Source organism: Megascapheus bottae, chromosome 4, assembly GCF_031878675.1.
Source record: "Megascapheus bottae isolate mThoBot1 chromosome 4, mThoBot2.hap1, whole genome shotgun sequence".
NCBI classification, from domain to species: Eukaryota; Metazoa; Chordata; class Mammalia; order Rodentia; family Geomyidae; genus Megascapheus; species Megascapheus bottae.
The window spans coordinates 29,761,129-29,775,376 of NC_143512.1; the positions used below are offsets into that span (position 1 = coordinate 29,761,129).

The 14,248-nt window shown below is 35.3% G+C and overlaps 1 long non-coding RNA gene across 1 annotated transcript; it reads left to right on the forward strand.

The window, feature by feature from the left end:
- Positions 1-222: 222 nt before the first annotated feature.
- On the forward strand, positions 223-12,103 carry LOC150064224 (uncharacterized). Its single transcript, XR_016535136.1, has 3 exons — positions 223-335; positions 11,194-11,250; positions 12,028-12,103. It is a non-coding gene; the product is annotated as an uncharacterized LOC150064224 (long non-coding RNA).
- The last annotated feature ends 2,145 nt before the right edge of the window (positions 12,104-14,248 follow it).

A 14,248-nucleotide genomic window follows, 5' to 3' on the forward strand; every position in this document is an offset into this window, starting at 1 on the left:
TTTTCTCATTCCAATATGACACTGGAATGATTCTCCCTCCTAACATTCGAGATTCCATCGGTTGGGATCTGTTCCTTCAGCTCCATTCACAGTCAAGCCTGCTTTTTTTTTTAATTTCCAAAGCAGTAAACATTAATTTATTCTTATTATCTATCTCACAAGGAAACTTTCTTCTTGTTCCTAGCTTGGGCTTCCTTTTGTGACTTGAGTGGTCTTCTGTAATCCATAACTCAGAAAACAAAAGGATAAAGGCTGGAGTAGTAATCTGGTGAATACTCAGGCCAAGAGCAGAGAGCTGATGATAAATACAGATTTGGAAAATCTTGGAGTTTCCCGTAAGTACTGTTTAGGCTTAGCTATCACAAGGCACCAAGCCTGTGCGCTTTAAGGAACTTTGATCTTGTTTCTGTGATGAGGAGTTCCCTAGCCCCCAGCTGCTGCCAGGCACTGGAGCAAAGCCTTTGTCATTACCAATTTTTTTGGCACAGAAAAAGGAGGGATATGTGCTGTCTCTATCCCTGGCTGACTTCCCAGTCCTTTTCTTGAGCATTTCTTTTTTGAAATGCCTCAAAAATTAGAGGGAGTGGTAAAGAAATTTGAGGTGAAGAGTAGTAATATTCTTTTGGTTGCTAGAGTAACATTCATGCTCTGCCACAAAATGTCCCTTGGTGCCACTGTCAGAGCTGTAAGAAGGCTCGTTTGTCAGCTCCAATGTGACATTTCTTATGATTCTCTATACTGCTCCTTAGATGACGATCCTTACACAATAATCATTGTCAGCGTGATCATCTTTGAAAACAAAGGAAAACATGAGCATCCAATGCCCCAAATCTGAACTGCTCTGTTTGCACTAAATAGTGTGTGCCTGCTGAGGTGTGAGTCGGCTGTCATCAGCATCTTTTCAGTGAAGAATGTGATTGACTTGCCTCCTGGAAGGAATGAAGTCCCATTTTCATTCCACTTTCTAGGCTGTTTGGCCTTCATTTTTCTCTTCGTGTGTGCGTGTGTGTGTGTGTGTGTGTGTGTGTGTGTGTGTGTGTGTGTGTGCGCACAAGTTTTCATTCAGAAAGCTATTACCTCCTTTAATTTTGTTTTAAAGGTTACAAAGCCCATTAGGTGAGAGCTGGGTGGATTTTGCTGAGCCCTTCGTGAGAGGCAATCATTGCTGTTCAGTGTCCTTTGTTGGGACTTACATACATTTTAACAAATAGAATACTTTAATCAAAATTATGTTGTCTTGTTTGCTCTCTCATTTTGTGCTAAAAAAATTTCCTATTTTCATTATTAAGGAATTCAAGGAAAATGTGAGTTCCTGACATCACTTACCACATTGCAGTTTCTAGTTTTGTTTTTTTTAACAGTCTACTTTAAAGAGGGTAAATCACCTATAGTCAGTTGTGTAGACTGAGAAAAGCTGATAATGAACTGAATAGTAGACTTTCTCATATATAATAGGACTCCTTTGCATAAAATATCTAGCCAAATTAGATGAAAGCTTTTGTGTGGTTATTTAATTATTCAGGTAATTGCTTTAATTTGTCAATGGAAATACAGCTACCTAAATGGAGTTAAGTTTGGGAATATAGCCCAGTGCTTTTGATTTTGCTTTATTACCTTACTCAGAACATTGGTTTGTTCAATCTTCTATTGTTCTCTCTACACTTTTCTTCTAGGCTAATTTATTTTACAGCCCCAAATTGCACCTCTGTGTGAACAAAGTCTAAACTACAGATAATCTCAACACTTTCTCCCAAAAAATCCAATCCCAAATTTCTGGGTACTGATTGGAAATTCTCTGCCCCCCTCTCAGTTGGTGATTTTTCAGTTTAATTTTATTGTCAGTGTTATGTAAAGAAAGATTATAGTAATATATGTCCTAGTAGTGAGTACATTTCTTGTTGTGCATTGTGTGGCTTGTCTCAAACCCCACATACCTAAAACAAGTTGACAATTTAAAAATCACACTCTAGTTTTGACTCCAAACCATGTAACCTTATTGTTTTCTCTGTGGCTCTGAATTTCAGTTCTCTTTGCAAATGCAACCCTTTTTCTTCCATGCCTGTAAGCAAAATGACTCACAGTTGTTTATTTTTATGATTTCTAAGATTTCTTCCTTTTTTCCTTGAACCTAGCCTCATTAGGCCTTTGCTTCAACTCCTCCTAGGAAATATCTGTAATAGCTGATGAGTTATATATTGTTAAATTTGGTGCCCCAATCTTAACTCTCATATTATCTTAACTCTCATCAGCAGTTTCTTGATGTGAGTTTTCCTGTCATTGGTTTCCAGACAATGCATTGTGTCCTGGCTAGTTATCTTTTCCCTGATCCTGTTTTGTCAGCACCTTGCTGCTGCCTTGTTTTCTGAAGACCACAGAGTGGAGTGCTATAGGACACCATTTAGACTTCCTTCTATAGTTACACCTTATGGTTCCTTTAGGTTTTATGGCTTCAAATACTACGCAGATGTTCAGAATCCAGACTCACATGTCCAGTCTGAAATGTACTTTTGAGTCCCAAATAGCTCTACTTGGATGCTTACTACATATGTCAACCTTTTCACGACTCAAACTGAGTTTCTAATCTCTCATAATGCTCTGCCTTCTAGACTTTTCTGACTCATGAAACCTGTTCTTCTAAGTACTTATGCTACTCACCTATGAGTAATCATTGATTCCTCTCCATTCTCTTACATTTTAAATCTATATCCTGTTATATGTACATTCACAATCAAGATCAACTACAGAATTTGTGGCACTCACTACAAAAGGAAAATGTGTGACCATTTAATCAAAATTTATTAAGAATTTCAGTGGAGCAGATCATTAAACCAAGTGTACAGTAAGACATTCTTCCAGGCAACATATTTCAATAAACTGATTCTAACTGCATACTTGAAAACCTATGAAGATAAAAATAAATTTAATATGACTAACCTACCAGCTTCCTAGCTTAGCAATATGGTACACTGCAGAATACCAGTTGCTTACTAGTACTGAACAACTCAATGGGAATTGTGGTTTGGGGTCAGAACATTTATCACTAGTCATGGAACATATCAGAATTCAAAACCTGAAGTCGTTTTCTATAAATATCTGCTGATTTATAACATCTCAGTCAAAACATTGTAAGTTGAGCCACCATTATTTAGTTGGGGATCATCCGTATACCTTACCTTTTCCATGCTCATGGGATCAATTAGCACCATAATTTCTCCCGGAGCTATTTAAATGATGCCCTATGGAGTCTCCCTGTTTCCCCTGATGGCACTGGAAATTTATTCTCAACTGAGCAGTCAGGACCACATATGAAAACAAAGGTGAGATCATATCACTGTGTTCAGACTCTAGTGACTCTTGTTTCACTCTTGGCAAATCATTTTTTTTGTATCCCACTTAATATATCATCCTCCATATTCTTACCCTTCAAGTATCCTCACATCACTCTTCATTCTGATTAGTTTACATTCCCTAAATAGGCCGATGTTTATTTATCTGTTTACTTATTTGGAAGTTTTAGTAAGGAGTAATTTTTGTGTGACCAGGTTAAAGTAAGAATGAATACGAAGAGAATCATTTTCTTCTCCCCATGCAAAAAATGGAAGATAAAGACACAAAATAACAGCTTCTCTATGATGGTTTTGTCATCTAGTCAATTCTTAATCATTAGACAATGGTGCTAGATAGGTAAGATGGGTGATACCCAATCCAAAGCTAGATATCCTTCAAGACACCCTTATGACAAATATCCTGCCTACACCATTGAGGGCAGTTCTGAGATTGTTCACATTTCAATGAAGAAAAGAGACTTGATTAGCTCCTCCTACATTTTACAAGAGCAGGCAGATTTACATAGTCCTGATGTATCTCTTACTTTGATGACTTAATATCTAATGAGAAGGTATGATGGGAGGAGAACTTTTTCTGTTATTTCCTCTTTGAGACTTGTCCTTTTGATATTCAAAAAATAATATTTTTTTCTTTGTGCCCTCATTTATCTTGCCTCATTCTTTCCCCTAAACAACTTTGGTCGCTATTAATCAGAAAAATGTTTGTCCTCTATAGCTGCCTCTTGATGGCATTACCCAGGAAAAGCAGAGAAATGAGAAATTCAGTTGTCAGACAATTTAAAAGCATAAGTAAACAGTGTTTCCTACATGGATAACTACTAGAATTTTTATTTTATTTTACTTTTTGCCTGTCTGGGCCTTGAGCTCAGGGCCTAAGCATTGTCCTTGGACTTTCTCAAAGCTAGAGCTCTACCACTTGAGCCACAGCAACACCGGCTTTTTTCTACGAATATGGTACTGACCAAGGAATTGAACCCCGGTGTTTGTGCATGCTAGGCAATCCCTCTACCACTAGACCAAACTCCTGGTCTTGCTAGAATTTGTAAAGGAATTAATGAACACTAAAGAAATGTACAGTCTACAGACAAAACATATCAGTTATATCTGCCATCCACAGAAAGAGAAAGCATACTGATTTGATCCTGTAATGAAGATTACAACCTAAATCTACCTGTCTTTTATTTTAAATGATAATGATCAGTTCAAAACTACTCTATGGACAAGACTTACTACAATAGAGTATTTCTTCTTGGAGGAGAAGCAGTTGACTCACAAGAATTAAGTCTTTGTTCCTTGATGAATTTGGCTGGTTCTGGGGCAACAATTTAAGAGAAATAGGTTTTATTTTTTGAGATGTCCCATTCTGTGAGTTATCCACAAAGCACTAAATATTAAACAAATGAAAGGAGACTTTTTTGGTGTCTTATCAGAGAAGACATTTAAAATTTACAGCAAATAGGATTTATCCTGTTACTCAAGCATTGTACTGTAAGTGTTTCACAGGTAAAATCAAATCTTCATAGCAACCCATGAGTATGACATCGTTATTATTCCCATTTTTGTCATGCAGCCTGATGTTCAAAGCAACTTCCTCAAGGCAGAAAGACTGGAAGTAGAAGCATGAGTTTCTAATATAGGTAGTTTGAATGCTGAGCCCATCCATGGAGTAGAATTATTTCATAGACTGTATTTGTTTACTGTAACATTTTAAGAGTCCGGATTGTGATCATCTCAGTAAAAATTGTTTCATATGTTTTACAAAATACAAATAATGTATTTTACCTTTTTTATCTATAGCAGAGAAACATGGTGACTTTGTACATAGCAGACAGTAAACTACTGAATATTCTCCCATTTTCTGTTATGCCCTCTTTATAAATAGCTCTTGGCAGCCAGGGTTCACATGGTGAATACATAGTGCTATGTTTCAGTCACTCCACCATTGGGATAAGAATTTCAACGATCTGCCAGTCCTACAAATTGGTTTCAAAAAGGCTCGTTTTCAATAGTTGAGTTTAAAAACATTCTAAATTACATTTGCTGCAGTTTGTTTAAAGCTTGTTTTCTGGCCTATCTTTCTGAGTTACGGCTTAATTTTTCACTGTCTCATTTTAATTTCTCTCTTTTTTCAAGATTTCATCCCCTCATTCATTATTCTTTTTCTTCTCTTTGTTTCTGGCTTTTCTTCCTGCAGCTGGGCTTTGGTTGGTGGGGGTGGACGCAGCTGCCCAGCCATTTGCACATTCTTCACTGATATGATTTTCTTGAGGTAAAACATCATTTTAGAAGTATTACTGAACAATTAAATGTTTCCATCTTCTTCAAATTCTGTGTCTGAAAGTCTGCCAATAAGACCCTTTGCAGTTGTTTGTATTGGTTGAAATCTCTTCCTGTTATGTAGCGTTTTATTTGCTCTGTGTTTGATTTTCTTTTATTGTAGTGTTTTGTTGTAATTGTAGTTTCCTGTTTCTGTTTAATCTTCAACACTGACTTCAAATAGTTTCCCTTTTTTAAAATCTGGACTTATCAGCTACTTTCTATTACAATCTTTAGTTGCTTTTTAAACTACATCTCTTTATTTTCCATTCTGATTTCTCAAGATTTTATAGGTTTGGGGGACAATTTTAAGGTCAGAGTTATGGTTAACCTGTAGATTCTAGCTTGTTCAATATGGACTAGTTTTAAGCCACAGAAATTTTGATTACTACTACTGTTGAGGATCAAGTTTCCTGTAGAGATTATCAGTAGAAAATATTTTGTAGTAGAATCCAGACACTATTTGATTTGTGCTGTTTCTAAATGAAAGTGATGCCTAGTCTTCTAGCTGATATTTTCATGGAATCATTAGATATAATTTTCACTAACTAATAGAACCGGTTTGGGGTGGTACTGGGGTTTGAACTCAGGGATTTGTGCTTGTTTGAACCAGGCCTGAACCACATCGTAGATAGAGTATCTCTTGAGATAGAATATCACTTTTTTTTCTTGAGTTGTATCAAACTACAATTTTTCTTCTAATTTTCTTCACCTTAGATAGAAAAAGAGGTACATTTCAAGGAAGCATTTTTTTTCTGTTGTGATGGGGTCTCACAAACTTTGTCTAAGCTGACCTGGAACCATGACCCTCCAGCTCTGAGTCTGTCTTGTAGTTGGAATAATAAGTACACATGGCACTGTGCTCAGTTGAGCTGGAGTCTGGTGAACTTTTTACCTGGTCTGGCCTCAAACCACAAACTCCTGATCTCCATTCAGTGACCAACCTAATAGAGCAATCAAATCCTACTTCTTAACATTTACAGAAACAATATTAACATATTTAAGAACCATGAACATTAATCATCATAATGGAAGCTAATTTTGAAGGAGACCTCCGTCAGATGACTGCTTAACTTCTTGATTGCGGAATTGTCACAATACTGTCATTTCAGCAAAGCAGCAAGGAGTGCACTTGTAGAATCTGAGGTAGAATAGAATTATTTTCATATTTTAATATATGGTTGCATCTGAATTTTAGAGTAGGGTATGTTTGCCATTAATTTATTTGGAATTCATATGCAGTCATCTCTCAATCAAATTGACCAATAGAAATATTTAGCTGACATGTAGTTTGTCATAATGATTCCTAATGGAATTGCTGTCCAGGTCAAGTTCAGAATTTAAAAAATTGAAATTTGCAACTCCATAGGAATCAAAGCTTATTGTTGCCTACAGAAAGACATTTTACTAAAGTATATTTCAAATGAACTATAGTAGGTATTAAGATTTTGGCTATAATATTGGACAAATAGCATAATTGCTTTTTTAGTTTTCTTACCTGTAAAGAATAGAATAGGAGATGGGATCTGATGGGTTCTGATTCCTTTGAGAACTAACATATTTCAATTTCATTTAAATACCAAGAAGAGGGCATTCGATGCTTAATAGAGAATTGAATGGAAATCAACATGACTTTTGCACATTTAGGAAAAGGGCATTATAAACTCGTCTGATGATGCCTTATTCATTTATTTTCCCACATTTGCTCCAGTTTAAGAATGTGTTAAATGCATGAAATTGATTCTTGCAATGAACTATTTGAAAGAAGCTGTCATTTTCAAGACCATGGCAAAACAAGCTTATACCTGTATTAAGTTAGAACTATGAAAAATATGTGACACAGAGTCCTCAACAGTACAAACGAAGAAACAAAAAGGTTTTGCCAAAATATAATCTAGCATACACATCAGAATTCTCTTAGCTTTTGTCATTTCAACAGGTTTGAGACCCAGAAATGCTGAACTGTGGGCTTACTATAGTATAAAAGTAGCTTAAGTCCTCAAAGATCATACTTTGGTGATACTTTTATTTAGAAGTTTACTGCTTATGCTCTCCTTAATCTAAAAGCTAGTATTTTGTCTAAGTTATCCTACCACAGATTCTCCGTGACACATACTTTTTTTTTTTGAGTTCGGGCCTAGTGGTAGAGTGTTTGCCTAGCATGCATGAAGACCCAGGTTCTATTCCTCAGTACCACATACACCAAAAAATCCCGTAGTAGTGCTATGGCTCAAATGGTAGAGCAGTAGCCTTGAGAAAGCCCATGGACAGTACTCAGGCTTTGAGTTCAAGTCCCAGGACTGGTAAAAACAAACAAACAAAAATATTGTTCAACTGATCAGGAGTGAGATAGAATTAGATTTTGAAACTATAAAGAGAACAATGACAAGATTATTTCCTAGCATGGGTTATCTTGTACAATTCTGTCAATATGAGCACCAGTGCATCTTATTATAGAGAATCTGACTATATTATACAAGAAGCAACTCAGACTAGGAATTTGCTGAAAAAAAGCGAATAAACAAGGGGGCCAGTTTGATCAAAGTACTGTTTATTCAAGTGTGAACAAATGTGGGAAAACATCTTTGAGAAACTGCCATATATTTAAAAGAAAATAAAACAAAGAACAAGAACATATACATCCTGTCCTAGATAAAGGAGGGTAAGTACAGGAGGGTGAATTTTGTCAAAGTGCTTTATGTACAGGTGTAAGAAATGGAACAATAAAAGTTGATAAGATTAATTTTGGAAGAGGGAATGGGGGGAGGAATTGTGATTGACACATTGTTTGATCAAGGTGAATTGTATGTACATATGGACATGTCAGAATGAAACTCTTGAACAGCTAATTGATGCTAGTAAAATATGGAAAATATATTCATTTGTTCTTCCATTCACTCATTCACCTAACATTAAGGAAATATTTATTCAGGGCCTAATATTTTCTAGATAATATGCTAAATATTTGTGATATAAAAATGAAAGCAAAACTACTTGATCTCAAATAATTTAGCTGTTGAAGATTAATTGGAGATGAGTCTTTCGGCTTTGTATTGCCCGGGATGGCTTTGAACCACAATCCTCAGATATCAGTCTCCTAAGTAGCTAGGAAATAAATTCAGTGTGGGCATAAATTTGGGTGAGGAAATGGGCATATAATTTGACATGATAATACATGAGAAAATGTGCCTGAATATTGGTCCAAAGTTGTATAGGTATTTTACTGTAAAAGATATGGAAAATGTTTACCTGGTACTGAGGATTGGCTTGACAAATTTCATGAATGGATTATCATGCATTATTAAAAATCATGCCATGAAATTATTTGTTGAAATTTAGAAATACTAAAAATATTGCCTATTGAATAAGCAAAAAGAGGTTACCAAATAATATGTAAACAAATTGATGATGATGATGAGATGATGGTAAGTTCTGGGACTTAAACTCAAAGCCATGATGCTGTTGTTAATATTTTTGCTCATGGCTAGTGCTATGCTCCTTGAGCCATAGCACTGCTTAGAACTTTTCTTGCCTGCCTTCCTCTCTTTCTCCCTCCTTCCCTTCCTCCCTCTCTCTCTCTTTCTCTCTCTTTTATAGTTAATTTGAGATAAGAATCTCACAAACTTTCTCTCCTGGACTGGCTTTGAACTACAATTCTCACATTTCAGTATCCTGAGTAGCTAGAATTATGGACAGGAGACCCTGGCACATGACAAAGAAAATCATTTTTACAAAGAAAGACAAGTGTATATTTGTATATGTGTGTAGTAGAAAATGTATATATGAAAAAATCAACATATGTAAATATTAATGTATATATTAGACATTTTATTGCTGTAACAAATACTTAACAAATATTTTGGTGATATTCACTTTTGAATTTAGGACTCCACAGTTGCTAAACAGGTACTCTACCACTTGAGGTACACTTCTAGCCCTTATAGCTTTCGTTAATTTTGAGTTAAGATCACACTTTCTTCTGGGGCTTGGACCATTTTCGTTATCCTATTTATGTTTCCCACAGAAGAATACACCACCATTCCTAGACACTGGTTGAAATGAGGTTTTGAACTTTTTCCTGTAATGCTTTGAACTATGACTCTCCCAATGTCTGACTTCCAAGTATGGAAGTTTAAAGAACTGAGTCAATGACTTGTTCAGTCTTTCTTTTTCTATTATTATTACTATAATTGTTTTTACTTTTTGGTAGTTATTAGGGATTAAATTTGTTTTCTGTTTTCCAACGTTATCAGTGCTCTTGCAAAATTCATTTATTTGTCTTTGAACATTTCAATATTAGTTCAGATTTTTCTTTAAAGTTAATAATTGAATGTTTTCTTGAAACTGCCCAAGAAATAGAAGCAGTAAAATAATGATGAGTTAAAAGAAAACTAGCTTTGTAAGTTTATTGAAATATAAAACCAGAAAAGCAGGTTATCTGGAAATACTTGGAAAGGGTGATGACACTGGGCCCTGTTAGGATATAATGCATCAATTAATGTGCAATTATAAAGCAAAACCTGTGAGAATGGAGAAGAAAAGCCTATTGCAGTGCTCCTGATTTTGAGGCTCTTGCCAGCAAAGCCATCTGTCAATAGATTACGGAGAAGGAAATTTCGGTGGGAATTTCCCCCTGGGACCTGATGAGGTGCCAAGAAAAGATGTGTGGCATCAGGAGTGAGGACAAATCGGGGGTCTTCCATAGTGCTTATCACAGACAGAGAGCAATCCACAGCTCACTGCAATCCAGGGAAGAAGATGAGAAGACAGGAAAGTCTTCATGGCTTTTCTCAAGAAAATCCAGGTCATACTGAAAGTGGTTCATGAAAAAAAATCTAATTTAAGGTAAGTTAAACATTGTTCTATTGAATAGTGAAGATTTTCAAAAATTCAGAGGGAATCAAATAATATATTGGTTTATTTTAATAAAAAAGCATTGGTATTATATATGTTTATAATGCAAACACACATAAACACACCTATATATACAATGTGTTTCAGCCAAATTGCAGAAAACAAAACAAAAAAATTATTTGAGCAAGAATAGATAGTCATTTTTTTATGATTCAAATCTCAGGACTTTGTGAAAATGCTCAAGACATTATTTAGATGAAATGTTCTACTAATGCTATTCTCAACTCTTCAAAGTAAATGCTGGTTATAAAGTAATCAAGATAAACTCATGAGTATTTGTCTCTGGAGAATTAAGTTCGTTCCATGCTGTGAAATAATTAAAAACCGCGCAACCATGAAAGTTACAAGAGTTAATAATAAGGACACACATTTTGAAAGTTCCTAGAGTCATGTCAGGAAAATGATACTTTAATTTAACAATTCCGAGTAAATCTCAGTTTATATTCCCAGACTAAAGTTTCTATATTGCAATATTTTATATTTTAGCAACAGATTTGATTTCTAACTTCTTTAGTCATTGATTTTAGTTTTTCTTTGAAGTTATTGATTTCAAGGTACAATAAATTAGTACATAACTACAATTTTTAACCCTCAGATAAATATGTATCTTTTTCAGGCGTGTTAAGGCAGAAAAATGACTATGCTTCCAAATGCAAGAAAACACATGTTAAAGGTATGTCTTTTGCTAATTTATCAGCTATTTTCAAAACTGACTAACTGACAAGAATTACTAATCAAAAATTGAGTAAAATATTTGAATGCAATTTTAATTTTGGTTGTTTTTTAATAGACAGATACCAGAGCATGTGCTTATGTTAAAACATGCATTTGTTGTGAAATAGTCATTTATCATTAGTTAACAAATGCATTAATATGATACACTAATTTTGTAATGAAATTGAACTATAGATCTCCCAAACTTATTCCTCACAGGTAACTGGAACTATATTTTCCCTGGTCAAATTATAGACATATTTAGCTCATTGATAACTTGATAAATGGGAATGTGAAGGAATATATTCTAAATAAAGTCACAAAATTAATTTTATCTGCTGGGAAAGAAAACAAACAGTATGATGGTAAAGTCTCAGTGATTACAGTGGTCCAGTGGATGTGCTGGCAGTTTGCCTATAACAGATTACTGTCTGTAAGAGGAGAGAAATTCCTGTGATTTTAAGGTATTTTATGAATTCAATTAGAGTGGATAATTAATTTTAATAACCTAGGCTTTTGAATCTTCTCTCCTCTTCTATGGATTAATAGCTTTTCCTGAATTATCAAGATATTAGTTAAATCCTACACTATATTTCATTGTTTTGGTCACTTTTTAATCACTCACTTGTTCATTTAACTAGTACTGAGTTAGAAATGCCTAAACTGTTGAACATGGTTTGAAAGAGTGGACATGTTTTCTGCTCACAGTGGGCTTATGTTCTACCTCTCTCCACAGGGCCTCCCTTTTTAAGGCAAATGTACAAAGAAAACTAGAATTTTATTTCACAAATATGTATTTAAGTTTCAAAGAGGTAAGTAATGCATTTACCTTATAAATCAAGACTTTCTGTGAACATAGTTTACTTGTGCTCATATATATATATATATCGGATATATATATATATCGGATATATATATATCGGATATATGTATATATATATATCGGATCATGGGGCTTCATCTTGGCCTGGGCACTGTCCCTGAGCTCTTCAGCTCAAGGCTACCACGTTACGCTTGAGTCAAGCCCCATTTCCTGCTTTCTAGGGGTTAATTGGAGATAAGAGTCTCTCTGCTTTATATTGCCTGGCTGGCTTTGAACTGTGATCCTCAGATCTCAGCCTCTTGAGTAGCTATGATTATAGGCATGAGCCACTGCACCCAGTGTACTTGGATATTTTTTCTTCTTTTTTTTTGCCTGGGCTTGAGCTCAGGGCTTGAGCGCTGTCCTTGAACTTTCTCAAGGCTAGAGCTCTAACACTTGAGCCTCAGCACCACTTCTGGCTTTTTTCTATGTATGTGGTACCAAGGAATCGAACCCGTGTCTTCGTGCATGCTACGCAAAGCACTCTACCACTAGGTCAAACTCCCGGCCCCTTGGACGTTTTTCAAAGTATGTTTAAATTAACTGGACCAAAATGAGCATTATTCACTCTGAATATGTTTTCTGATTCTTTTTAAAAAAAACAGTAAACATTTTTAAAACAGTAAACATTAAGAAATACTATGTAATATTATATTCTAAGTTTAGTTTCGTATCGTGTATACATATAGTAATTTCTTTAAATATGAAGGTGTTTTTAAATTGAAATTAGATTGTTATCTGCTATATCCACTACTGTTGTTTCTGACATTGACATGATGTTACATATATCCCTTGCATTTTTGGCAGTTTTCTTAAAGCAAGTAATATTGAATTCTTGAGTTATGGAGATCCTCTCTGGGACCCTTTCCAGAAAATAAAAAATGGTGCTTTGCTACATGTGTGGGTCTGGCAACTGTCACTAAAATATGCTTATAAGAAATTACTATTTTTGGGCTGGGAGCGTGGCCTAGTGGTAGAGTGCTTGTCTTGCATGCATGAAGCCTTGGGTTCGATTCCTTGGTAGAAAAAGTCAGAAGTGGTGCTGTGGCTCAAGTGGTAGAATTCTAGCCTTGAGAAAGCACAATGACAGTGCCTAGGCCCCAGGACTGGCAAAAACAATAAAAGAGAGAAATTACTATTTTTGCATGTTTTCAAGTGCAGTACAATTCTAAGTTCAGTAATTGCTATTTTTATAATGTAGAACATATATGGTAATATAGATATGGTATTCTTTTCAAATAGAACAGATTAGTGAAAATAAATTGAGTCATAATCAAATAACTAGAGAACAACTAGAAAATAAAATCTGAACATGAGTGCAATATTTCAAAGACATTCAAAAAAAGAGAGCAACTTGCCACTTTCTTTTACAAAAGAAGTCTGAGCCAGGAGCAGTGACTCATGCTTGTAAACCTAGCTACTCAAGAGGCTGAGATCTGAGGATTGCCGTCCAAACCCAGCTCAGGCACATAAGTCTGAGAGAGACCCTTTTCTCCAATTAATTCCTAGAAAATGGGACATGAGGCTGTGGCTCCAAGGGTAGGGCAATAGCCTTTCTCTGAAGAACTCACAGACAATGCCCAGGCCCAGGGGTAGGCTGGTAGCCTTGAGCCGAAGAGCCCATGAACAGCACCCAGGCCGAGAGTCCAAGTCCCATAACACTTCCTCCCCTCCACAAAGAAGTCTGCATTTCTAACTAGATTTTGGCACTTTTTGTACTTTGTTTAAAGAATGCTTATTAATCATACAATACTTTCTTAAAGTATACTGTATATTTTTGAATATATATCTCCCTTTTGTCTATGCAGTTTTCATAGCATTGTAGGATAGGCTTTTAAAACTTGTTTTTGATTGTTCATATTATATGTGGTTTCTTGTGGGAATTTGATGCATGTACACAACGTGAAATAATCAACTCAGGGCAACTAGCATTCAGTCCCCTTAAAGATTCATTATTTTTGTGTGCCTTTCTTCTAGTTATTTATAAAATATGTAATAATATTTTTTAACTGTAATGAAACTGTTGTGGATGCTAATGTTCTCTAATGACTCTTAATCTTTTTTCTACTTCTTTAATATCAACATTTGACTACCC